This window comes from Delphinapterus leucas, chromosome 1, assembly GCF_059928025.1.
Source record: "Delphinapterus leucas isolate spDelLeu-1000000601 "Yukka" chromosome 1, BTC_Dleu_Yukka2, whole genome shotgun sequence".
Taxonomy (NCBI): Eukaryota; Metazoa; Chordata; class Mammalia; order Artiodactyla; family Monodontidae; genus Delphinapterus; species Delphinapterus leucas.
Genome location: NC_143129.1, coordinates 60686438 through 60713412, shown reverse-complemented (window position 1 = coordinate 60713412; position 26975 = coordinate 60686438). Strand labels below are relative to the sequence as shown.

The 26975-nt window shown below is 47.2% G+C and overlaps 1 protein-coding gene across 1 annotated transcript in view; it reads right to left on the bottom strand.

Moving 5' to 3' along the window:
- Positions 1-25816, bottom strand: part of KIAA0040 (KIAA0040 ortholog) — a 35589-nt gene extending 9773 nt beyond the window's left edge. The window contains exons 1-2 of the mRNA XM_022556647.3: positions 25403-25816; positions 10588-10660 (exon numbers count right to left, since the gene is read on the bottom strand). The gene's annotated coding sequence lies outside the window, so the exon portion shown is untranslated. The remainder of the gene's footprint in view (positions 1-10587; positions 10661-25402) is intronic.
- Between the last annotated feature and the right edge of the window lie 1159 nt (positions 25817-26975).

Genomic DNA, 26975 nt, shown 5'->3' with positions numbered 1-26975 from the left:
AAGTGAGTGATACCCATCAGGGAAGCCAGGGCAGGCTCTGGGTGGGGATGGCTTCACTAAGATCTGAATGACAAAAACAGCAAACATGTGGTCAGGGTGTCTGAAAACTCTCGAGGACATAGACTAAACTTATCTAAAGCACTTTCAAGTAATATGTGTGATGTGTTTTCTTTCAACTCTCCAATACCTTCTCAGATGAAGTGCCTCTAAATTTAAAGCAGTGAGTTCAACTGTTAATACGTGATAAATTGTCCCCCCACACCAAAGTCTGGAAACACAGGATATAATCTGTTCATTGTGTTTTTTTCAGATGAACAATTGGACCTGTTGCTTCTCCTGCAAGGGACCTGAAAGGACAGTGTGGCTGGACGCAGCAGCAGTGAGTGGGGGTGATAGTGGGGTGACGTGAAGCCCTCGAGGCAGGTGGCCCTACACCTTCAGGGCCTTCTAAGCCATGTCAATGGCTGGTGTGTACTGTAAGGGCCACGGGATTTCAAGCAAGGAGGGGACAGAATAGATCTGTGTTTCATAAAGAACACTGTTGGCAAGGGCAGGAGGGGGAGGAGACGACTGCAGTTGTTCAGGGAAAATGGCACTGGGACCAGGGTGAGGGTGGTGGCGTTGGGTGGGATAAGTACCTGACTTGGGTGTTCTCCAGTGGATGCGGTGAGAGAACTGTCAGGCGGAGGGACATGAGGACTGTCTCTGGGCTGTGCTCTGCTCTTCTTCTTCTAGCCCTAGTCTCCTGTCTGGTCTCCAACTCTGGTATATTCCTAAAATAGGAATCCCATCCAACAGGCTTTACCTGACTCTCGCCATCATCTCCTGAGGGTTTAAAACCTCTTTTTCAGCCCCAGGCCTCTCCACTCTGCCTGCCCAAACCTTGTCCCAGCTCCCAAAACTACCCTGCAGTCCTTGCAAAATCCCTGTGGTTACAATATCACACACTTCAGAAACCAAGACTCTCTGGCAGCTAGGGCGCGGGTGGAACCTCGGTCAGCAGTTATTAACTCTGCTGCTCTGGATATATATTTTCTTGATGTTTCTCACCTTGCTAACCTGGCACGCTCAGATGCCCTCTAATAGATGTAAGTACTGTTTTGTACAAAAATTGTCAGATTACAGAAAATAATCTGCTAGTGGAATATTACGCTTATAACTTAAAACCTAACTTAAAAAGCCATGATGAAATGGATGTCTGTATTTCCCCCAATTTAATTAATTGCTTCAAGTAAACAGTCCAAATACAAAATTGGATCCTCCTTCTTTCCCCCCAGAGTATGCATACATGGTGTGGAACTAGATATTGAGGATTAGAAGAAAATAGGTAGTATTTTCCCTCAGAATCAATGTTATAATTATGGTTGCAATTTTGAACAAAAGCACAAATAGGTCATCAGTACAGAAACGATTAAGGTACCATGGTTATTAAAAATAATAAGGTGATGCTTTGTCATGTAGACATTCTGAACTGGAAGGATCCAGAGATGGGTCCTCTGGTTGGGTTCCCTCACTTTATTGATAAGGAATCTGGGACCAAAAGAAGCTGTGACCTCCTGGAAGTCACACAGTTGACAACTGGTGGATTCAGGGCCAGAACCAATGTCTTCTGACTTCCAGCACCCCTCCTACCAGGTTTCCCCTGCAGGAGTCCGCACAGGTAACTACTGAGGCAGCACTAGGCAAGATGCCCACCACGTCCTCATCCTGGGCTCAGGCTAGTCTATGCCTCTCAGCCCCCTGACACCTCTGGAGCTGTGTGACTGAGTTCTGGCCAAAGGAACGTGGGCTTGGCTCCTGAAATCTCTCCCAAGGGCCTCCACATTCTCTCTCTGCTTGCTCACTGGCTGGCCAGATGCAAAGGGCCCAGGGCAGGACTCCAGGGACCCTGGGACAGCAGAGATGGAAGATGTTCCTGAATGATTGCTAGCAGAGCACCTCGCTGACCACAGTGAACGGTGGAATGAATGAGAAAGAAACCTTTGTTGGGGGAAGCCACTGAGATTTAAGGATTATTCGCTATAGCAATTAGCCCATCCTACATTATACAAGTGACAAAAAGCTAACGTTGGCAATGATTATAACAAATATGTGATACATTTAACATCTCTTCTGTGGTGCAGCTTTGACCCAAGAGGGGTTTAGCTAAGTGCTTCAGAGTGCTGGTTCCGGGACCAAATATCCTGGGTTCAAATCCTGATGCGGCTACTCACTAAGTCTATCACGTTGGGCAGGTTACTTAACCCAGGGGGCTCACTTTCCTCATTCGTAAAATGTAGCTGATAATAGTAGGCTGTTGTGAAGACTAAATGAGTCAGTAGATGTAGAGCCTCTTGGAGCCACGCCTGGCCATAGATGTGTGCCCTTATTATTTGACCCCAAAGGAATAGGCTGGCCAAAGAAACACCCTCGACTTCTTAGCTAATGATGAATTTGTTTGCCTGTTCAGAATTGGGGATGGTCCTGGAGTCATGACTGATTCTTTAGGTCTCCTTTAAAAGGCATTTATTTTCTCCTTTCTCTATAGTTTTCCTGTAGTAAGGAGACTCTTACTACACTCATCATTCTTTTTCAAAGCAACCATTTCAGAATTAAAACACGTACAGGCATCACTCAGAAGCTGCCCTATGAGGGTGTGGATACAGCCTTTTCACCCCCCCGTGGATCTCACATCACTGGGCAGAGTGGGACATGAGCCTCCAGCCTTCCCCCACACCAAACTGTCTTTTTGTTCCTTCCCTCTCTCCCTTCTTTCCTTCTGCCAATGCATTTAATGAGCTCCTAGTATGTGTCAGTTCCTTCCCAGGCAATGCATATATAGTCACAAATGATGCAGATATGGTAAAGCTACTTACTTTCTGCAGGGAGAAGGCAGATAGTAAACAGGTGCACAAACAAAGAAGCCAAGATATGCTGTTGGGGCTATAAAGCAAACAGTTGGCATGGCCTCTGAGGAGGTGACTTTGAACTGAGGTTGGAGGGATGACAAGGGTCCAGTTGTGCACAGGTGGCAGGAACAGCAGGGCGAAGGCCTGAAGTGGGAAAGAGCTTGGCATAATCTAGGAGAGAGCTGGAGCCCGAGAGCGCCGGAGGTGAAGCAGGGTTCAAGCCAGGCAGCTCTGGTGGTGTGAGTATAGAGGGCAGAGGCTGGAGAAGCAGAGAAAGGACCCCGAGGAGCACAGGCACCCTCCTCTTCACCCTCGTTGTTATCGCATTTGTCCAAGCCCTCAGACTGCTCTCTAGTTTTCCTTCCTTCAGTTCATCTTCTAAAATCCAAATGGGGTCATGCTCCCCCTGCTCAGCCTGTCTTTGGCTCTTCGTCACTTGCATGATCATCGCAACTCCTTAGCGAGGGGGACAAATCGCTTGTGAGCTGTTGGTCTCTGCTCTCACCCTAGCCTCGTCTCCCACCACCACCCTTGTTGCCACATTTCTTCAAATTCTCCGGAGCATCCTGCTGTCTCACACTGCCGTTCTTTGGCATGTGCTGTTCCACCTGCCTGAAATGTCTTCTCACCTCTTCCCTTGGTCCGTTCACAGGGAAATTCCTTGTCCTTCCAGCCTCCTCTGGGAGGTCTTCTGTGACTGTCAGTCCTCTGCCTGCAGACCTCCCTGAATCCATTTCTTTCTCTTCTGAGCTCTCATGGAGCCAATAACCTACCATCACAGCCCTTGTTGACTACATTGTAATTATTTGTTTTCTTTGAAAAATTAAAAGAATACAGAAAAGCACAAAGAATCATATATATATATATGATATATTTATATGTTAAAATCCTAACCCCTATCTCAAAATATGACCTTAGTTGGACACAGCGTTTTTGCAGATGTAATTAGGTAAGATGAGGTCATCTTAAGTAAAGTGGGTCCATAATCCAATATGGCTGGTTTCCTTATGAAAAGGGGAAATCTGGACATAGAGGTAGACTTGCACAGAGGGAAGGCAATGAAGGGGCATTTAGAGAAGATGGCCGTTGACAAGCCAAGGAGAGCAGCCTGGAACAGATCCTTCCTTCACAGCTTTCAGAAGGAAAGCTGTTGGTTCAGAAGGAACCAACCCTGCCAACACCTTGATTTCAGATTTCTAGCCTCCAGAGCTGTGAGGCAATACATTTCTGTTGTTTAAGCCACCCAGCCTGCGGTACTTTGTCACGGTAGCCCCAGGAGACTCACGTACCCCTCTTGCTTCACACCACTCCCACCCCTCAGCTGGTCTCATCCTTTCTATCTCCAGAATATATCCCACATCTATCCACTTCTGTCCATTTCATGGCTAGGTCACCATCACCCCTCACCTGGATTACTGCACAGCTTCCTAACCAGGCTCTCTGATTCTACTCTTCCCTCTTTATAGCCTCTTCTCCCCACACGAGCCCCCGCTTCCCCCCCCCACAGCTTCTCAATGCCTGGAAAGTATTGAATAAAAATACCCGACAAGTGCTTCCATCAGCTGGCTCTGCCTCCATCTCTAATCTCATCCTGTAACCCCTTCTCACTCGCTGTGCCCTGGACACACTGACTTCAGAGCTGTCCACCCCTCAGGACCCTGTTTGTCCCTCTGGTACATTTTCTCTCAGACCTTGGTGTGGCCGACTGCTTCCTAACATGCAGAGTTCCACACAAAGGCATTTCCACTCACTTGTAACCACAGATGTTACCTCAACACGAAGCCTTTCTTGACCAAGTCATCTAAGAAGCCTAGCCCCCATCAACCTCTAGCACACCATCCTGTCTTATGGCCTTGGTAGTTCTTCCCACTCTAAAGTTTCGGAGTCACACGTGATGCTCTTGTTACTGTAGTGTATGCATTTATGGACTCTCTTCCTGCTCTGGAAAATAAGTTCAGTGAGAACTGGGCCCTTGCCTGTCTTATTCTGTGTAGATACTCAGAGTCGGGAATGTCCCTGAATGAATGAATGAAGTCATGCTGGTTAACCCAAGGGTCCTAAAAGAAAAGAGATCTTGAAAAAAAATGTAAATTAGTCAACTGAGGTCATTGGAGAGAGAGCAGGGGCAATGAAAGGCATAGAAAAGAGGCCATCAGTCACATCTGTGGCCAGACTTTGATGACAATTATCCACCATTTAGCCCATCATCCTTGGCGGATCTTCCAGCCAAGTAACTCATTTAAGGAGGAAATAATGATCAAGAAACTCCCATATCACTGAAAGCAGAAGGGAATGGGGAGTGTGCTTTATCAACTCCTAAATAATCATCTACCTTCCTTTTGCTCAGTTACAGAGAGCTCATTGTGGCTGGGACTTTCTGATAACAAGGGATCCTTTCCTAATTACTATATGCTCTATTTCAGGTTCAGCAGAAAGAAAATTAAAAAGCTCCATTTCACTCCAGGTTCAAATGAGTCAATCTTTCAATCAATCAAGTATTAATTAAGCTATGCTAGGAAATACAGAGGAGGAGAACGACACCTTCTCTCTACTCAAAGATGATGTGGGGAAAATAATTAGAGAATAATTTAAGAACAATTAAAGGAGTTTAAAAGGGTTTTCATCCAGGCTTTCTTTGACTTTCTGTTATGGATGGCCTAACATGTCTAGACACTTTATTCTCCTTTACTCTTTCTCCCACCCTCTTCCCTCTCTCTTCTCCATCCTCTTCCCTAGTTACATTGTCTCCAAAGGGTCCATGTCATAGACTCTGACAATAATTAGTCGCTTTCAGTCACTCTTAGGATTAAACACTAAAAATCGTGTCTCTCCGATACTCTGAAAATTCCAGCTGTGCTAAATGTGATCTAATGCAATACCCCCAGCCTGTTAGCAAGTTACAGACTTCCTCATGTTTATGTCCCTACATCATCATGATAACTTCCTGATTTTTCTCCTAAACCAGAAAACATGCACCAAGAGTTTTGCCTCCTTGGGGATATATGTATACATATAGCTGATTCACTTTGTTATAAAGCAGAAACTAACACACCATTGTAAAGCAATTATACTCCATAAAAGATGTTAAAAAAATGATATAGTAAGATGAAAACAAAATAAAACAAAGTTATCCCTCAAAAAAAAAGAATTTTGCCTCCTTCGCTAACACTGGCGTGGAGTCTGGGCAACACCCACTTAAGCGCCTTGAGTTTAGTTTTCTCTTCTGTAAACAGAGATATGAGCACACTTCTCTGAGGGCGAGGTGTTTTTTCCACTGTGCTACATCATTTTATTCTTTCTCCCCAGAACAGTGTGTGGCAGAAAGTGGGCTGGCAATAAGTATTGGTTGAATGGATGAATGAATGAATGAGTGCGTGAGTGAGTGAATGACGCGTGTAAAGACAATGTGTGTAAAGTGTGTAGGCTAAGTATACTTTACACAGTGGGGGCCTTAAAATTGCCTTGAAAACTATATAACACCCTATTTGTTATTATACTACTCATATTGTGTGAAAGACAAAAGCATCCATTCATTACAGAACTCATAAGCAGAGTCTGATCAACTTTTCTGTGAACCGATGGGAGTGAGTCAGCCAATCCTAGGAATCAGGGCAGACTCATTTGCCTTCCCCCTGCTTTCTTGCTAATTTTATTTCCATTCATTCTCAGCTGCTGCCCCTCTTTCAGCCCTCCTGACCTCCAGGATCTAGTTTCTTAGGGATGCCTTGTTGTGTCCATCACTATCAACTTTCTTCTCTTCATTTCAGCTAGAATGCTCACTTGTTTTCCTTTGAGTGGCCTCTTTTGACATAGATACCTCAGGAGGCCAAAGCCTCAAAAACAGAGGCTTGGCATAGTATCTTATCACCTTTCACAGGAACAGGGAATGATCTGTTGAATCCAAAAGCCACCATTTGTTGTGTTCTTACTAAGTGCGCAACTCTGCATGTGTAATCAAGGCTCTACAGACATTGCCTCCTTCAGCAGTTCCGGAGGCGGGTCTTTTAATCCCCATTATACAGATGAGGAAACCGAGCCTATCAGAGACTAAGTAATTTGCCCAAGGCCATAGAGCTACTAAAGTGCAAAAGACCCTGCTGTAACTGCTATGCTCTAGAGCTGCCATTCTCTGGACAGACGCTGAGGACTTCTCTCTTCTAGGACGGAGGGGTATTCACCAATCATTCATCTGTCAAGCATTTGATAGCCTGCCACATGTGCCACACCCTATGGATATACTCTTGATGGACTAAAACACCTTCTGTGACCTCAAGGAGCTCACATTTTAATAGGACCAAAAATACAAGAAGAGAAGGGCAATATGTCACGTATGACAGTGGGTGCTGGGGACCCAAAGGCATAAAACTCTTGAGAGTGCTCACTGGCAGCCTGGGAGCTATATCCAACCCATAGGCACTTCTATTTTCCCTTTTTCTTTTTTCTCCTCTGATTTCATATAAAATTCTCAATCTTTAGCGAGTCATAAAATTTGGTCACACTAACCTCCCACATAGCTATAATCTGCTGGAGCTTTAGAAGGACCGATGTTCCCCCAACCTGTACCCCAGTCCCCACCCTGCCGGCTTCACCCAGTCCTGACACCTGCCTGGTCCCTGGAGGCATATTAAGCCTGTAGCCCCTGGACCACACCCTCCCTCCGGAATAGGGACGACATTACCTATTCTTTGTGCTGTCGTCCATGAAGGGGAGAACCACGCAGGGGGCTTGAAAAAGAGATGAGGACAAAAGACAAAAGGCAAGCCTTACTTTCCAGTTGTCACCTCCAGTTTAATGGATTGATCCTGGTCTCTGGCTAATTAGACAAATAATAAGGATGAGGGATGTTTGCAAGAGGAATTAATGCATATCATAATGTCCCAAGCAGAATACAAAAGGCTGGCAGAGGGGTGCAGTGGAAAGAATATTAAGAGGACCCAGTTCTAGTCCCGGTTCAGTTGTCCTCCAAGCCTCTGACCTTGGGCAAATCAGTTAAGCTTCCCGAGCCCTTTTCTCATTTGAGAAGTGAGGCTATTAGCCATCTCAGTTATCTCTCAAGATTGTTGTGAAGAACAGACAAGACCTGTGAGAAAACATCGAGAAGGGAAAATTGCAATCTAAATGCAAGCAGTGGCATATTAGAGGATCGTGTTAAAGCTGAATTACAGCTAAAATTAGAACGCTGACTTCTCTTACTGATGCAGCCCTCTGCCCTAAACCTTCTCCTCCCTCTGACCCACTGCCACCATCCGCACCTCCACCCGCCCCAGGTCCTTTATGAATCATAGTCATTAAGGGCTACGTTTTCAATTTGGAAAGTTTGCGGGCACACACTCTGACACCACTCAGGCTTGTGTTTGCCGTCTGTATATATCCAGTCTGACCACATCCTGGTATTAGTGCTAATAAAACCTGTAGTCATGGTTACAGGGACATACCTGGGTTATACTGTTCTTATTTTCACTCTTCGAAACTATTTGGTAAAAGATTTTGGAGCCAATTTTCATAGGTGTGGTAAAGCACTGAGGCAAGTTTTACTTTTGGAAAGTGTGAGTTGAGGCTCTGAGGTCATCTTCGAGTTAGAAGCAGTCGGGGAGGGGTGGTGCCTTCTCTGGTCCCCAAATAAAGGGGACAGTTTGTGGCTGACTCCAGTAACTGATGTTTAAGTCTTCCAATGTCATATCTGCTTAGAAGGAAGGTGTGTTTTTTTAAAAAGCAAGAAGATGACCAAGCACTTGTGTGATTCAGGGTCTCCCACAGGTGGTAATTAAAAAATAGACTCAATTTAAAGGTGCATCATTCTCTTTAATATTAGAGAAGAGAACTGAGAATTTGGCAAACTTTGCAGTGATAACCGAATGACTGACTTATTTTCCTCGGTGGTGGCAGGGGAGAGGTTTATGGGCTGGAATAGTTGAAAACTAATGGGGTGGCAAAAATATACAATTATGCAACTCAAAAGCAATACAGATACAATTTTATTTTCCTTTCCATTTCCTCCCTTCATTTAATGTTAACAAAAGCTCAGCGCAATTAAAAGCCGAAAGCTACCTTACTGCAATATTAAGGCTTAAAATATAAAGGCCAAATCATGGAGTGAGCAGAAATATTCTCATTCCAATCATAACTCACCCCTGCAGAATGCACAGTGTGGAATATTTCAGGTTCATCAGACTTCGGGTCACAGGCTCCGTCCAGAGGGCGGGTAGCACAGAATTGATGTTGCTGGAGAATGAACCTTCACTTTCTGTGTGTATGCATTTACATCTGTATCCCTAACGTTGCATGTAGATGTTTTTTTTTTTTTTTTTACAGTTTTGATAAATAACTGTTGGTGAATGCAGAGGACATATATGAGTGTGCTAAAATATTTATCGAGCCCCCACTCAGGCAAGTAGCACCCCCTTTTTGCCTCAGTACCCTGTTTCTTTTTTTGCGGTACGCGGGCCTCTCACTGCTGTGGCCTCTCCCGTCGCGGAGCACAGGCTCCGGACGCGCAGGCTCAGCAGCCATGGCTCACGGGCCCAGCTGCTCAGCGGCATGTGGGATCTTCCCGGACCGGGGCACGAACCCGCGTCCCCTGCATCGGCAGGTGGACTCTCAACCACTGCGCCACCAGGGAAGCCCCAGTACCCTATTTCTTTGATACAGATGATATTTGCTCAGTCTCATCAAATGCAGCTTTAGGTGCTTCTGTGCAAATAGACTGTTACCTGTAAGACCCTGTTCTAGAGAAATTCTGCAACTGCCACTGGCTTCACCTCATCCCTGATGCCCTCAACTTGCCTGCCTTTGCCCCCAAATATCTTATCTTCCTCTCCACCCCTGAAATGACCTTCCCAAAGGAGGCTGCAGGTATTGCCCATGAGTGATTTGGGAGTATGGATGGAAGAAACTGCTGGAGACTGGGCTAGGGGAGTTCCCCATAGATACCAAAGTGTGCGCACGCGTGCGCGCACACACACACACACACACACTCACACACTCGCTCTTCCCTTAGCCCCACCCCGTCACTCCTCCCCATCTACCACCCCTGCTCCATTCTTGCCTGGAGGCCTCAAAGCTTTAGGAAAGACTCTCTGGAAAGCACATGGGGCCACTGGGAGGTGGGGGGATGGTGGGAAAGGCCAGGGAATTCTGATCTTGTCTCCCAGCTCTCTACCTGTGGCCTCAGGCCTGGACCACCTGCAGGCTCTGTACCAGCCTTAAGTTTTATCTTTCCTTAGCATCCCAGAATGTGTGTGTGTGTGTACATATATATATATGTATATATGTATACACACACACACACACACACATACACATATACACATATATAGTTATCAGACCAACCCTCAAAGTATCAGGGTCTTGAAGAAATAGGACATTGGGTGGGAACACTTTGATAGAGCAAAACGGTCAGGATGTATGGTCCTGCCCCTGCTCGGTGGAAGGCAGGAGAGAGTCCTGGAGATGGGAGTTGGCTTGGAGCAGCCAGAGAAGGGGCTTGGAGTGCCCTGAGAGGGGTAGGCAGCTCTGCTTCTCAGTGGACAGCCTGTGGAGCTCCAGGCCTCCAGTTCTGGCTTTGACATTTATCTGGTTTTATTTGTTTACACACTTGTAGATTTTCATGAGCTGAATTCTTGGCTAAAATATAGCCTGGAGTGCAGGGGAAGTTCATAGTGGTGTGAGAAGCCAGTTCAAATTCTCACCAGTGACTTACTCAGTATGCGTCCTCGGGAAGGTCATTCAGTTGCTTTGGGCCTCAGCTTCTTCATCTCCAAAATGGGGGAAATCTGGGAAGAGACACAAGAAAATGACAGATAGCATTCTTGCCTCTACCGGAGGGCATCGGGGGCAGGGCTGGTAGGGGCTTGGCTTTCCTCTCAGTCCTTTGGTACAGTTCTGAAGGTCTGACTGTATGCAGGTACTTTCCAAAGTCAACAACCACCTGGAAGTGAGTACCTGCCTGGCAGGGAGGGTCCTTGTGTCAAAGCAGCAGTGCCTGTGAATGTGCTCCTAGGCTGTTAGGAACTGTACAAAACTGAGTGTCATAACTGGTATTATTCCAGGTAGATGTAGGGACATGGCAACAAACAACACTCCTCAGTTCTGCCAGGTAGTCACAGTGGCCTGAAATTCTTAGAAAATTGGCTCCCACGCTGGGAGGTCTTCCTACCTCCAACCCAGAATGGATGGATGGACCCCACCCTTACCCCACCCCAACCTTCGAGGCTCTTGCACCTGGCTCTGCAGCGGTTCTGGGCAACCTGGATCCTCCACGTGCCCAAATGACTCCAGATTTCCAAGGGCTAGCCCAGCATGTCAACCCTGCCAGGCAAGTTCTGATAAGCACGTTCCATCCTTTGCCAGGAGGCAGTGGGGCCATGCTGCTTGGTGTGAACAGAGGGGGCAGAGTCTGCATGAGTGGCTGCCCTCTGATGGACCCCCGGGGGCAGGGGTGGGGACATTTGTATAGAACACGTGAGCGCCTCCCTTAGGTTGTTTACTGGGTCACTATAATAAAAATAATGCTGCAAGCATACTGTTCCTTATGCACGAAGAGGCGAATAGTACTAATAGCAATGATGTGCATCAGTGAAATACGCCATTCCGGTGATTTTTCCGGTGGTTGCTTATGGATTTCATTTCAAGGAATGTTAGTTAATAACTATCTGTTGTGTGATCAACATGGTGCTGAGGGAAAAAGAAGGTTACGATCTGGTTCCCATCCTAGGAGAGTTTCTCAGTGAAACTTAGAACACGGTGAGTCCCGACAGGTGACAGTGCAGGTCCCCAAACCTCCAAGCCTCAGGTTCCCCACCTCAGATGGGAAGATAATAATCCCACTGACTCCACTCACCATCCAGTGTTGTTGTAAAAGTCAAATAATACATACGTGAGATTCTTTATAGACTGATAATGCTCTTCACAGTTTAATTTTCAAAAAATAATACAAGCAATTAAAGGCTAAGGTAAATATCAGGAAGTGCCAAAATCATGCACGGTTAGAAAGGAGAGGGATCGACGTTGGCTTAGGTTTTTGTTTTTTTAATTTATTTTTTATTTTTATTTATTTTTGGCTGTGTTGGGTCTTCGTTGCTGCGCGCGGGCTTTCTCTAGTTGCGGCGAGCGGGGGCTACTCTTCGTTGCAGTGCGCGGGCTTCTCATTGCAGTGGCTGCTCTTGGTGCGGAGCATGGGCTCTAGGCGCGTGGGCTTCAGTAGTTGTGGCTCACGGGCTCAGTAGTTGTGGCTCGCGGGCTCTAGAGCACAGGCTCAGTAGTTGTGGCACATGGGCTTGGTTGCTCCATGGCATGTGGAATCTTCCTGGACCAGGGCTCGAACCCGTGTCCCCTGCTTGGCAGGCGGATTCTTAACCACTGTGCCACCAGGGAAGCCTGGCTTAGGTTTTAAGGGAGAGGCTGCCTGGAGGAGATGGAGGCTGGGTGCCGCCCCCCCCCCCCCCGTGCTGGGTGTTATCACATGGAGGGTTGGACATTTGGGTGGGAGAAGGGAAGCTGGGCTGAGCTGGGTAGTATGGGAAAGCAAGAGTAGAGGTCCAGAGGCCAGCACATACAGAGTTTGAGACTGCGAAGGCAGTGAAGAAACCTCCTGAGGAAGAGTGGGAAATGAGGTGATACCGGCAAGGCTGGTGAGATTTCAGGGGGCTGGGAAGGCTCAACATAGGTTTGCTGTACAGTAATGGGCCCCAGGGAAGCCCTGAAAGTTGGCAAGCAGAAGACAGGTAGCAGTATCAATGTTTCAGAGGCTACATTCTCTTACCTGGTCCCTCTTGTAATTCGAAGTATGCCTTGGCCAGAGCAGGATTAAGCCCCACCCTGGGCTCATGGGCAGTCTGCCCTAACTAGCCAGGCTCAGTAATCACAAATCTTACGATTAAAAAAAAAAACCCTTTTATTAATAGCGCACTTTCTCCCTTAGACAAAATCGGATTATGAACTGAAATGACATATGACCAAACCAATCCGAAGGAACCTGCTATTTATCTCCTGATCCCTTGGGAAGGGAGGCAGGGGGCAAAAAAACCCTGATGCAATCACTTCTCCAGCCTGAATGGGCTTGCGTTTATTTATGATTGGGGAAAGTCCTAGCAAAGACCCTGCACTTAATAACTCGTTTTAATTTTTTAGCAGCTTCTGCAAACATTTCTTCATCAAATCCACTGTAATGTGAGGAGGGAAGGGATTTCTTGCCCTATTTCACAGATGAATAAACTAAAGAACAGAAATGGGTGTTCAAAATTTGTTTAAAATTGCAAAGCTGGTCAGTGGCCAAGGGCAGACTGGGTCCTAGTTTTCCCATTTCCCAGAGTGATACTCTCCTTACTCCACTCACTCCTAAAAAGCAGCAAGAGAGGAGCAAACAATGGCAACCAGTCACTTTTCCAGTTTACAAAGCCTTCCATTTCTCAGACTCCCTGAGATTTGTGGTCTCTCCTGCTTTAGGGCCTCATGGAAGCTTCTTTATCTGAAACCCCCAACTCTCTCCCAATCCCATCCCAATCCCACTCCTGGTCTCTATGCATTTAGTCTCTGCTGAAATATCCCCCCTGGGAAACTTTCTGTGACCTCATTATGTTTAGAGCCCCTGTCCTGTGCCCCATCACTGTCCCTATACTATTACCATAGCCCTCAACCCACTTTAGGTTCATTTTGTTTAATCATCTTTCTTCCATTCTAGACAGAATCTATTCCCAGTAGGGCATCCAGGGACCTGTTTTGTTCTTGGAAAGTATTTGCTGAGTTAATGAATGACCATACTTAGAGACGAGGAAACTGAGGTTCACTGAAATTAAATGAGTTGCCCAAGGTCTCACAGCTGATCGTGGAAGATGGGGCAGTTCTACCCCTAGATATGCAGTGCTCATTCCACTCTGCTACCCTGGTTTCTGCGTTCTCACCCAGCATTGTGGCCAGATAGAAGATACTCAGGAAAAGAAGAAATCTACCAATTGGAATTTCAGTATTCTGGGTTTGGAGAATTCATTCAGCTTGGGCTCAGAGTGTGCTCAGATGCCAGATATTCTGGGGCATTCCAGACTGCAAGTGCACTCTGCAGGCCTCTTTTGGGGACTGGCTACCTTTGAATCTCCAGTGAGGCTGTCAGTGCCAAGAAACAGAGATGACAGCAGTGAGACCTGACTTCCAAAGATCACTGGCCGCAAATGGATATGGGCCTTTGCCTCACGGGGTGCCATACTGAATATTATGATTATATCACTTGAAAGTGAGGTTATCGCCACGTTTTTGGAAAGCCCCGATTGGTTGTGTTCCTAACATATCTTGGTGTCATGAATTGATAGCATTTCATTTGGTAATTTTCAGATGCCAAGCTGACTGAGTAGAGAACGTGTGTGTAGCATTCAGCATCTCACTGTCTCACTGTCATTACTGCAAAAAGCTCTCCCTGTATTTTTCCAGAGGGAGGAACTCTTTGCTGGCTTTTTTCTTCCTTCCCTGAACCTGGGTTGTTGACACAATTGAGTCCAAGGAGGCCAGGAACCGCCCTCTCCCCTCTCTGCGGCACAGCAGCGCACAATTCAATTCTGTGCACATTAGTTGAGAACCTACTATGTGCGCAAGGAACTTCTCTCTTTTCTAGGGCTCTCCCAGCTGATGCTGCCTAACAAGATGTAGAAACCTGCCAACTACCTGGGTAAGGGATTCCAAACTGAACTAAAGATGTAGACTGTGAAGTCAAGGAATTTATTTTTTGTTTGGGAAATGGATGAGCACAGGGGAACTATGAAGCGTGACTAGTTAAGTGTCCCAGGGGACACTTATGCCAACAAATGGTTATGGGAGCAGCACAGAGGAAGCTGTTAATTCCATTGAGGAATCTAGGCAAGGCTTCAAGGAGGCTGTGATTTGAGTTGGCACCTGCAGGGAGAATGGAACGATCAAATGCAGTGAGGGTGAGAATGAAGAGATTCCAGACTGCTCAAGGAAGCACAGCTGGCTCAGAGAAGGAATCCAATCAAGGTGGCCTAGGCATCGGGCCAATATCTGGGGACTTTGAATCTCCCATCGTTACCATGGCAACAAGCAGCTCACTCCTGCTTGGCCCTCTCCCAGCCAGCTGCTCTAATCCATGGCATTCCAGTGGCCTGACGAGAAGGGCTGCTACTGGGAGACCTTCTCTCCCTCCTTACCTTCTTACTTATTATGACTTGAATGTTCAGGGACAGGGCAGGGGATAACTGATGATACGCTGGGCCAAGGACCTTCAGGGGATGTTTTTCGTGTTTAACCATGAAAGCAGATTATTGTGTAAGAAAATTTGAGTGGATAGTGAGTTTTCTGCCTCCTTCCCTCTCAACTCCAAACACGCTTTATTCCTTTGTATGTTCTTAAATTTGGTGATAATCCTGAATTCAAATCTGGGGCTACAAAGGTAACCAAAGCCGGTTCCAGTTGGCACAAGTTCAAAGGGATCTCTCTCTCTCTCTCTCTCTCTCATACACACACACACACACACACACACACACACACACACACTTAGCCTACCCATGTAATAATACTGGTAACATTTAGCCCAAGGTTGGTAGAAATCAAATGAGATTTTTGTGCAAGAAGGGCAAAGCTAGACCACACGTTGCAAGCTGGAAGCCCCTGAGGTAGATGTGACCAGTGAAGAGAGGTTGTTTGAACCACAGCTTCCAGCACAGCTGGTCCTGCCCGTATTCCCGCACCGCCTGTGTTACTCTTTCGGGCGGATCAGCTTGGGTCAAAGGTTGCCCCTTCCGCATTCACTAGCTGTCTGACCTTGGAAAGTCCCTTTACCCCTCGGTGCCTCAGTTTCCTCAAATATAAAAGAAGAATCAGAAGAGATCCTGTCATTGAATTGTTGTGGAAATCAGATGAGTTAAATCGTCTGTAACATGTCGTTAAAGCAGCACATGGCACAGAGTAAGTGTTCCATAAATGTTAGCTTTATCTGTCAGGCCTCGTGGGTGTTGAGCTCGTGAGCCCTGCTATGATCCAGCGGTGGGGAGCTCAAGGATGCAGAAGGGACCACAGTGATTGACGACTGCTGTTTGTAGCATGGCAAGACGCTTTGGTTATCTCAGGCAGAGCCAGTGAGGAATGCTCTGGCCTGTAGAACTGCACCAGAAATTGACCTGTGTACTGTACTGCCCCCACCAGATAGGGGAAGAGAAAGGAAAATTTAGTGGCCTTGGGCTTTTTCTGCAATCATGGGTTACATAGAGATCATCATGGTTGAACATTTCTGTCCCTCTCTCCTACATTACCTCCTTGACAATGGGTGAAAGATACTGTTGGATACTTGTGTTGTCTTACTATTGTATTCTTATGGTACAGATGCTGTTCATGTCTGCTTTCCCACTTGACTATAGACTGTTTGAGAGGTTTTTCCTCTAGGAATCCCCCATGCCTAGTTCATTGTTGGCACATAGTAGATGCTCAATAAATGCTTGTCCATTTGATTAGTGAACTGACTGAATGGTTATGGGATGGAAAAGACCCAGAGTTGAGAGTGCCTTTGTGAGGCTGTATATTACCTCCTGCAGGCCGGGGTGCCCACATTTTCATTCCTGGGAGACTGAGCCCTCATATCTCCACAAGCTTTGCATTGGCCTCTGCAGGACCAGGTCACGGGTGCTCTAACAGGGTAGGGTTACAGCAGTGAATGGGGACCAGGACTGGGGCCTGTGCAGAACAAGAAGGCCTTGCTTTCACAGTTGGGGTAGGAACCCAAAGCAGCAGCTTATGGCTTAGGTAAGTTGCTCAGAGCCTGGGGAGCTGGCTGAGCAGGGATGAAGCAGGTGTCAGGGATGCTGAGAGTCACATCACACAGAGCCTGGGTGGTGGGTGAAGAGAGGGTGGCACCAGCAAGCAGAGATCCCAGGACAGACTCTAATCCCAGGGGGGAGGCTGTTTCTTCCACCTCTGGGTGAGGGAGCAGGACTACAGCTAAGGGCTGGCAGGTTCCTAGGCATAGGCAGTAGGCCCCTGCAGGTGGGATCTGTGCCTGTCTTTGTTTTTTAAATTCCCCACGGCCTCCAGTACAGCGTCTGGCACACACAAAGACATTTAAGAAATGTGTATGAATAAAATGCAGCCAGAGCCACGCTGGGACAGCTCCTGCCTTCTAAAGCAAGGCCAGCAGGGCTCCTAAGAGTTTTTACAGTTCTCCTTTTGTAGAGAGGTGCTGAACGTGAACCAGTCTCACTGAAAACCCCTGAGAAAGAGGAGTGAGGATTATCAACTGGGGAGAGTCTAGACCTTTCTGTGAGGCTACTGATTCTTGTCCCTGCTGGTGAGGTGAATTGCCCCAGATACCGGATAGCCATGAGCTAGGAGTCTTGAAGTAACAACACAACCTTGAGATGAAATGGAGAACGTACAGTTTGGTAAAGTGGTTTAGCAGTTCATTCCAGTTCTGCTTCAGGATCCCAGGCACCTCTGCAGACTCCTCACCTGGGTGTGGGGAGATGTCTTCACAGTCCCCCCCGTCTCCCCACCCTTCTTCCCCCTCTTCTCTTGTCTTCTCGTGTACGCAAGCCTGTTCAGACGTAGAGAGAACAACAGAAGCCCTTCTAGGCTTTTTCTAACTTCCTTCCCCTCATGCCTGGGCCACAGCTTTTTTGAGAAAAGCATATGAGTTGAGTTCCAGGCATTGGAGTTCCGTAGCAGTGTGACAGGGGCTGGAAGTTCCATCGGCAGAAGCACACGTGTTTATTAACCTGTGTTTAATGAGCAGCTACTGTGTGCCAGTGTGACTGGGCTCTGGGAATGATGAGGTGGTGTTGCCAAAGGGAGGTTGGGGGAGGGTCAAGCCTTACCAAGGGGCACAAAGGCTCATTTATTTATAAATGAAATAACAACTTTGACTTAGATTTTGTCTCCTCTGGTAAGTCTGTCACCTAGAGCCGGGCTAAGTGCACTTCCTCCCTGTTGTGACACCTGTCATAACATTGATGACACTGTATTATAATTGCCTCTTTATCCATCCACCAAAGTAGACTGTAAGCTCCCAAGATATTGAACAGCTTCTGATTCATCATTGGTGGCAGCTGCAGAATTTCTTTGTAGGAGAGGCTTACAGATAATACTCTGGAGCCAGAGGAAGAGAACTTTGCTCTTGGTAGAAACCTTAGTTTTCCTCTTCTGTAATGTAGGTATCATAGTTGAACTGTCATGAGGGTTAAGTGAGAAGTATGTGACTTTCTTAATGCAGTGCCCGGCACACATAAGGTCCTCCATAAATGTTGCTGGTGTTATCTGTTGCTTACTACCCAGCTACACCAAGAAGGATTTATAGTTTACCCAAATATTATCTATCTCAAGCATCCAAATAACTCTGCATCTCTAGGACCACAAGAAGCCAGGTTTAATATCTTTCCTTAAAGCATAAGATTAAAGGCAAGAAATAAGGGACCAGGCATGGGAAAGCATGCCACTTACTATGCACTTTATCCTCAAGAAAGGAAAGTGAATTTATAAATATGTTGATTAAAATGTGGGAGAAGAGAAAACAGTTTGGTCGTTCCTCAAAAAGTTAAACATAGAGTTACCCTATGATCCAGCAATTCCACTGCTGGGTATCTACCCAAAACAATTGAAAATAGGTACTCAGACAAATCCTTGTTCCTGCCTGTTCACAGTAGCACTATTCACAATAGCCGAAAGGTAGAAACAATCCAAGTGTCTGTCAACAAATGAATAGGTAACCAAATGGTGGTACATACACACGATGGAATATTATTCAGCCATGAAAAAGCACGAAGCACCAATAAATGCTAAAACATGAATGAACCTTGAAAACATTATGCTAAATGAAAGAAGCCAGACACACAAGGGCATTGTATGGCTCCATTTATAAGAAATGTCAGAATAGATAAATCCATAAATGTGGTAGTTGCCACGGGCTGGGAAGAGGGAGCAATAGGAGGTAACTGCTTACTGGCCATGGGGGTTTATTTTGCAACGATGAAAGTATTTTGGAAGTAGATAGAGGTGGTGGTTCTACAGCATCATGAATGTACTAGATGCCACTGAATTTTTCACAGTAAAATGGTTAATTTTATGTAATGTGAATTTCACCTCAATAAAAAAAGTGGGAGGAGATAACACAAAATTTCTTGAAAGCTGATTGATGGTTAAATGGAAAAGAATGGTGTGGTTTCCATTATTAATGGTTTGAGAAGTATAACGTCACTGATTATCTTTTTAGTGTGTATTTATTCATTCACTCCAATACCAAATGTCGAATGACCACATACCTCAGTGGTTGAAGTATTCCTTATTGAAGGAATAATATTTTTTAAACCACTGAAGACTCATTCCTGGAAAATGTCAGTCAGGAGCATCAGACCTTCTTCCCTGTGTGTCACATGCTCTGTGACTGTATCCCTTCCTCTTGTCCCAGACGGGGAGGGGGAAATGCAGTATCTCTGTCTGGAAATGAGATATTCTTTCCACATCCAGCCGTGGAAACCTGTGCCGTCCATCCATTGAAAACACAGTAAAAATCATCTCTTTCCTCAGAGGGGTCAATAATGTCTTCGTGCACAACTACAAAGAACACAGTAGTTGGAAATCAGCAAGTGCCCTAAGGCACCCGGCGCATCATTGCTGTTTTCCTGAACCAGAGAAGGCTTTGGGCCAAATATCCCACAGGGCAGGGTCTGAGTTTCTAATTTGGAAACCAGGAGAGCTCTGAGCAAGCAGGTCATGTCTGGGTGGTGCGCTGTGCCAGTGTGCTCCCCTCTCCCAGGGGAGGTCTCATTACGGGAAGGGGTGGGTCACCCACGTAATGAGTCTGGAGGTTTTAATCTAGGCCATGGCCAGGCTGCACTGGCAACTGCTATTCAGCCGACTGTGGGCCTTGGGCAGGAGCAGGGGGATGTTTCAGGTCAGGAATGGAAGGCGGAGTGAGGGAGGGGAGGGTGGGAGCCACCAGTCACTTGCAAGAAAGGAGTCTGACAGATGGGGTAGGTCTGCAGGGCTGGCCCTGAGAGTGGTGTGTTCTCTTCCAGCCTCGCCGCTTCTGCCCAGCATCATGTTGAGTAAACCACTGTGATGTGCTCGGCAACCTGGTGGGTGGCTGGGAGGCAGCAGTGGCTGTCATTTTTGTGTGCCTCAAATTCTTAGCACCACTATTCAGCAAATAGCTATGGAGAGCCTAGTGTGCACACTAACAGATTCATGGGAGCAAGAAAAGTTGGATGGACATTTGTTTGCTCCCGGTCCCTGATCACTGGGAAGGTCACTTTGACCCCAGCATTAGTTCCTGGGTGATTTCGGGCCCGTGTGCCTGAGTGGCTCTCTGGCACGTCAGGCTACGGTGGGACTTTTACAGCAGAAGGGCTTTTGAAAGCCGGCACCTTGTCCCATTGGTGGAGCTGCATAGGAACCTAAGATTATAAACCTAGAAAGGACACAGCCTCAGGATCTTCCTTGGGTTGGGGTGGGAAAAGCAGGCTCCGGACTCGCATGCAGCTTTTCTCTTCTCTTATTTAAGGTGGCCGCGGTCACACCTCATTTAGGTTAAGACCCAGCATGTGCACCGTGTGCCATTCTGTTCCCATTAACAGTAAAGCTAATCGAATGTCCCAGTTTCCTCTGCCTCTTTCTCTGTCCCCAACCCCCAGCCTCCATACACATCTCTAAACCTGTGTACCCCCAGCTTTTCCTTCTCAGGACAATTTGAAGACTAAAAGAACTATAACATACAACTATCCTTATTGCTATAACATTTTTTCCCCCCTTCTCTTCTGCCAGTTTTCTCTTATGACTTGCCTGGAAAACGAAAAGAAATTGCTGATGGGCTTTACTTAAGCCTGTCCGGCTTGAAATTAGGATTGTATCTGAGGAGAATAAAAGTCTACTGAAAAACAACCTAACAGGAAGGAGTTATAGACAGTCAAGAGCAAGGGCAAGTCTGCAATGACTTACATACACAATCTTCAATTTTGACCAAGAAACACGGCTATGATTCGGTTTTCCTTCATTTCTTAGCAACAAATTCCATGGAGCAGTTTGCTTACAGACGTGGGAGGAAGTCTCTTCCCAGGGCCAGGATTCGGTTCGGACACTGCCATAAGCCCCTTGGGAGCTGCCCTAAGAAAGGAATCTTGTGTTTGTGTGAAGTTCGTTTTGGAACTCAGCTACCCTTGCCCGGTCTCCACTAAGGGGCCACTGACGTCCCCAGGTGGTGCTCTGTTCAGATGGCTCGGGCTGATATGGGAGAAATGTCAGAAACCTGAGCTGGTCGATGGCCCTGGGGATTGCCCATCCAAAAATTTGCTGTAGATTTTCCTTTTGCTGCTTGGAGAGGGAAAGTCTATCTGTCACGGTTTTATCTCTCACTGTGCCTGTGATAAGTCTCACGAGCTCCTGTGATTCGCTTAGAGCCTTTCTTATCGAATGGTCAGTTGAATATCATATTTGATGTGTAATGCTGACCCACCCACTGGTCTGGAAACAGTCTTCATGATAAGTTTCATGAAACACTAAACAGGCTTTAGTTCATTAAGGCACCCAATGCTCTTTTCCTTCTTGAGGGATCTCTGGGAATTCTGGAGAACAGTTTAAGGATTGACATCGAGGAAACAGAAGGGATGGGTGTGGTATGGAGATTGTTTTAAAGGAGGAGATCTGCCCACATCTCCTGAAGGTCTGCTCTGGGTTATCCCCAGAGACCACTCGGGGAAGATTCAGCCTTCAAGTAGAATCTTCTTGCTTTTCCTCTCTGCCAGCACTTGAGTGCCTGCGTGTGTCCCTGTGTGTGAGGCACAGAAGGTCCAGGTGATAGAAAGTCCAGAGAGTGTTCGCTATTCCTGAACTTGGATTCTGGTCCCTCCATTAACCAGCTGTTGACCCGGGCACACACTTCCCTCCCTGAACCTTGGTTTGCTCATCTGTGGAGTGAGAGGGAGAGGGGCTGGCTCATCTCTAAAGTATCTTTCCATCTGAAGTCTCTGTGTCTGTGGTTATTTCCTTTTCTTCATTCAACAACCAGCCCCTACAGGGAGTCTGTTTACTTGAAAGTTTGGATGTTGGCGTAAAACTTGAGCTTCACTGGGTTGGAATATGTCAGGCTTCTCTGGCTGGGAGAAGACACAGAGACATCTAAGCCGTCAAAAGATGCTCAGATTCAGGGCCACTACTGGTTCAACTAGCACATTGGTGAGGATTAGGAAAAAAGTGTCCCCTCTGGGTGGACTTGGCTGCAAAGGGGGTGGGTCTGTGGCTTAGCAAGTGGAATCTTGACTGCTTTCAGCCCCATGAGCTCCCAGGAGCCCTTGTGCACCACGCAACCTGCATACGCTTTAGGAGAGCATTTGCTTCTTTGGTCCCTGACCACATTAGGTAAGGAGTTAAAAGAGAAGTGGCCAGAATAGATGCATGTCATTGCTCTGATGGAAGGAGACTTTTATAATTACTGCCTTAAAATATTTCACGCATTTAAAAAGCTGCGAGTCTGGCTGGGCCTAAGACGCTGCCCAGATCCTGCACCTACACAGTCCATCTGATTTGGTAGCTTCAAGAGGAAAGACTAGTACTACTAGTAAAAACCCCTTACATTTTTATAGAGCCTTACAATTTATGTAGCACATTAAATGTACTTTCTTTTTCAATTTGATTCTGATTCTGACTATTGCCCTGGTGAGATATAATTATCTCCATTTTAAATATAAGGGAAATGAAGCTGAGAGATTCAAAGACTTGTTCAAGGGCAGCTAGTAAGTGGTCAAGGCAAGAATTGAACCCATGTCTGTCTAGTTCCAAGTTCAAGGTTTTTTTCTTCCACACCAGGACACATAAGATCCTGATCTGGGCATTGGCAGCCAGACCTAAAGGACCACTCTATAGCGGTTTAGAATTAGTCTGAGAAAGTTGTCCTTCTTGTTTTAATAAAGGTAGGACTCTCCCACACAGGTGCCATGACTAGATTTGGGGTATGAGTTCCGGAGGTGTCTCTGCAGATTTTACAATTCAACTAAAGTATTCATTTCTTACATGGGGGAGTGATTCTTGGGGATTTACTTGTTCGGTTAAATGCATCTGTACCACCTGTGTGCCATTTTAGGGTTCTCGCCAACATTTTAGGTATCACCGTGCAAGGCATCTGGGGAAAACCTTGGGAGTCTAGAGAGAGTCATCTGGAAGTCACTGTGTGGTATGAAAATAATACCTGTAGGCCATTAGTGACAAATCCAAGACTCTTCAGGGTCAAGTGGCCTCACTGACAGTGTAATCAGGCCTCTTTAGCTTCCTTCGACACTGCTTTTCTGTACAGCATCTGAGATAGTTACGTTGGAGCAGCCTCTGCCTCTCCTTGGGCTCCAGACCTGTGTGCCCGCTGCCTCCCATATATCTCCACCTGGACATCCCCTGAGTACATCCAACTTAAATGTGTCTAACGTGTTCATCGTTTTCTTCAAAAATCTGCTTCCCAAGCCCACTCCTCCCCTAGTTCATGTGGTTTCCATTACAAGCATCACGGTGCATCGCCCCATCCCCAGCTCAACACCTTATAATCCTCTGTTCCACTCATTCCTCCTTTGCCACGTTCACTTGGTCACCAGGTACCTTTGACTCTACTTCCTAAACACCACTAAAGTCCATGCCCTTTTCTTAGTTCCCTCTGCTATTATCTTAGTTGAGGTCTTCCTTATCTCTGTTCTCATCTCTCCAAGTCCACCTCCATCTGGCCATCAGTTCTCTCTCCAAACACAAATCTGACCATACTGTTGCCCTGTTGAAAAAATGACTTCCCACTGCTACAGGAAAGAGCTCACCATTCTTTGTACAGTAGTGTAATCCCCATTACTTGCAATTCCCCCAACCTGCCATTGAATTTGCAGATACCCTTTCCTCCGTCTGGAATACCCTTTTCCTGGGAATGCCTAATCATTTTCAAAACCTGCTCATCCGTCATTTCTGCAGATAATTCCTGGGGGATTTATTCACTCCCTCCTTTGGATTGTTTTAGTGTCCCATAGCTATTGCTATGATGATGTGTATTATTCTGAGCTGTAGTTTGTTCCTCTGTCTCATTTACCAGATTTCATGTCCTCAAATGCAGAAACTGTATCATGATAATTGGACTCCAAGGTCCCGGCATACTGCCTGGTACACAGTGGGTACAGTAACTGTTGAATGAATGGATGGGATGGATGTACATCCGTGTTTGATGAAATCAGTGACTCTGTTTGTCGAGTGTTCAGGGAAGAGGACGGAAAGTATCCTTTCTTTACTCCACAGGCTAAATATTAACAAAGTTTGAAGGCTGGAGAAACATTTGTTTTGCAATACATTTCTTTCCTAATATTGTGTCTGGGGTGGGGATGGGGAGCCAGAATTTCAGATGAAATGAAGGACTTGATCAGATTTTTTTAATACAGCTGCCTCCCCAGCCCAGCACAGGCGAAAGGTAGACACATCAGACCAGGAGGTTGATGGTGACATCCTTGCTGAATTCTCTAGGCGGAACTTGCAAACCATTTGTACAGAGGTTAGGAACAACCTAGCGTCAGTGCTGTCTTCCAGTCCTGTTCCTTGTAACTCAAGGCTCTCCCGTTATCCAACAGGACTTCAGAATGAGGGTCCCATCAGATTAGGTGCAGGTTCTTATGAACTTCAGCTGAGTGAATGAAATGCAACAGCTTTGGAAGGGAAGTGCTTCTCAGATGCTCAAGTGTACCACCCTTCCTCATTCAACAGAATCTGTGGAGCAGTCCTGCAAGGCAGCTAGCATGTGGGCTGCCACTGTTCCCTAAGAAATTAGGGCAGTGCCTGTCTGCTTCAGTTTCCCTTTCGGTTAGGCAGGGCTGGTGTTCCCACTAGCTAATGTCCATAGTTTAACTCTACTATAATGTATTCCTGTGAAACTCTTCAAAATACTAGGGAAACAGGTCTCACTGTGTCCTCCATTTTACGTTCATGGGCAGGGTGAGGGACTGGGTGTGGGACTGTTGAAAGAGGTAAAGAAGTTAGCAAGCGGTCTGTGTCAAGGCAGATCCCCTTGGCTCGGGGAAGAGCAGACAGGTTCCCATTCCAGCCCTGGCTCCAGGCCATATTTTCGCGGTGGCCAGTTTCTTAGACCCCTTGAAAATTTGGCTTCACCTAGGATAATTTAGAAACCTTTGAGCCTGGGGTGATTTTTGGAGGGTCTCAGGTCTTGACTTTTTTTGTTAGCAAACTGAATGTCCCTCTGTCCCTTTCAAGCCGCTCCTGCCGGCAGCTGTTGTCAACGGGAGTCGGAGAACTCCACCCCAAACCCCACTAGGAACCCATGTGGACTCAGCCCAGAAGCAGAAGTAAGGCTGCCAAGAATCCTTGCAAAGCAGGGGGACACTGGAAGTGAAGTTGCGAAGGGGCAAGAGGCTGTTTGGAAACAATCCTTAAATTTCACTTATCTAGGGGGCTAGTCTCAATCTTCTGAAGAAAGGAGGGAGTGGGAAGCCCCCTTGCAAACGGAGGGCAGCTCAAAAAGTGTTTTAAAACACACACACACAACAACCACAAAAAATCTTGAGACTCACCCTTGAGTCCACTGGAGGGCTTCCTGCAGGCGTGGTCGCTCGGGGGTCCGCCTGGTGCTGCCCGTGCACCAGCGATCGGGCGCAGGGACGAGGTCCTGGTGTCTCGCTGGAAGCCCTTGCGGGTCCCGCGCGGGCCAGGCCCAGGTGGAGGGTCAGCGGGGGCCGCCCTGCGCTGCGCGTACCTGCCTCCGGCTTTGAGAAAGGCGCCCTCTGTGTTCCCTGCCCTCCCGCTGGCCGACGCCTCGCATTTTTGAGGTTTCACTCCAACTCCGTCCTGCCCCTGATGTCAGAGGCTCGACTTCCTGAATCAGACTCGCTCCTTCTCCCGCTCCCTGGGCTCGGCCCAAACTCGCCACCCTGGGGCCCGCGGAGGACGGCTGACCTTGGACTTGGGCGCACACGGCCCGGACTCGCCCTCCCTCCCACCCCGACTTCCCGCCAGTTACCCCCTCGCTGCCCCGCCCTTAAGTGTCGGTGCCCTGTCGGTCCCGGAACACGCCTCCTGCAGGACACAGCTGCTCAGGAGCCTGCCGAACCAGTCCCAGTCGCTTTCACGGAGGCACCAAAGTTCCCAGGGATCTGAGACCTAATTCGGGGAAAAGTGGGCTTAAGTGAAAATAGCCCAGACCTTCCTAATGGAGCAGCCTTCTTGGAAAGGGGGTGGGAGGTGTTGGAGAGGGAGGCCATGGGGCAGATTGGGTGAAGGCTCCAGTGCCTTATCTGGACAAAGGACGTGATGGGCTCCCCTGGTCAGCACGGTGTGTTTGTTGGGGTGCACGCAACACCTTGGAAAAGTCTCTGCACTGCTTACCAAAGGCAATAAGAAACAGTGTGCTCCAGCAGGAGCTGTCAGAAGCAGAGATGGAGGCGAAAACTGCCTTTACCAAGTTCTCAAAGGTGCTTCCCCTCTCATCCTCAGTTGCCCTCTATCCACTTTTTATTCAGAGCTGGTGGGTCTGGAGTCCAGCACCTGGAAAGCTAGGAAATGAAAGAGCTGCACCAGCGTGGGATGGAGGACTCCAGACACAAAGCTTCTGATTACCCATGGCAGGGAGCTCACTGTCTCCCAGGTACTGTGTGTGTGGGGGGGAGGGTGGGTTGACGACAGAACCTGGCCCCGGAGTGTCTAGGGGCCTCCCCAGAGGTCCTCCCATGACGTGGACCTGAGATGCCGCCCTCTTGACTTGATTTTTGCCAGGTGCCCAGGTGCCAGGTGCTGAGCCGTGTCTTGCCCACCAGCTCCTGTGCTTGAGTGCTGGTGTCCTTTGGCCTCTGCGTGTGGGTGGTAAAATGACTAGTGCAGCCAGCTGTTTCAACTGAGGAATAAGAGATCTGTTTCTGTTAGCAGTGGAGAAACCAAATGGCTCTGAGTTGAAAGACCAAAGAGAAAACCCAGCCCTCCAGTCAGAAATGCCAAAGATGATTAAGGAAAGAGAGAAAAGGAAGTTTTCCTCCAATGGAAGGAAATTAGATGAGACCTTCTTCCCAAAAACCCAGGTGGAGAAAACTTAGCCTGGATTTGAACAAGAGGGGAAAGGTGGGTCCCAGAAGCAGGTGGGCTAACAGGTGGTCA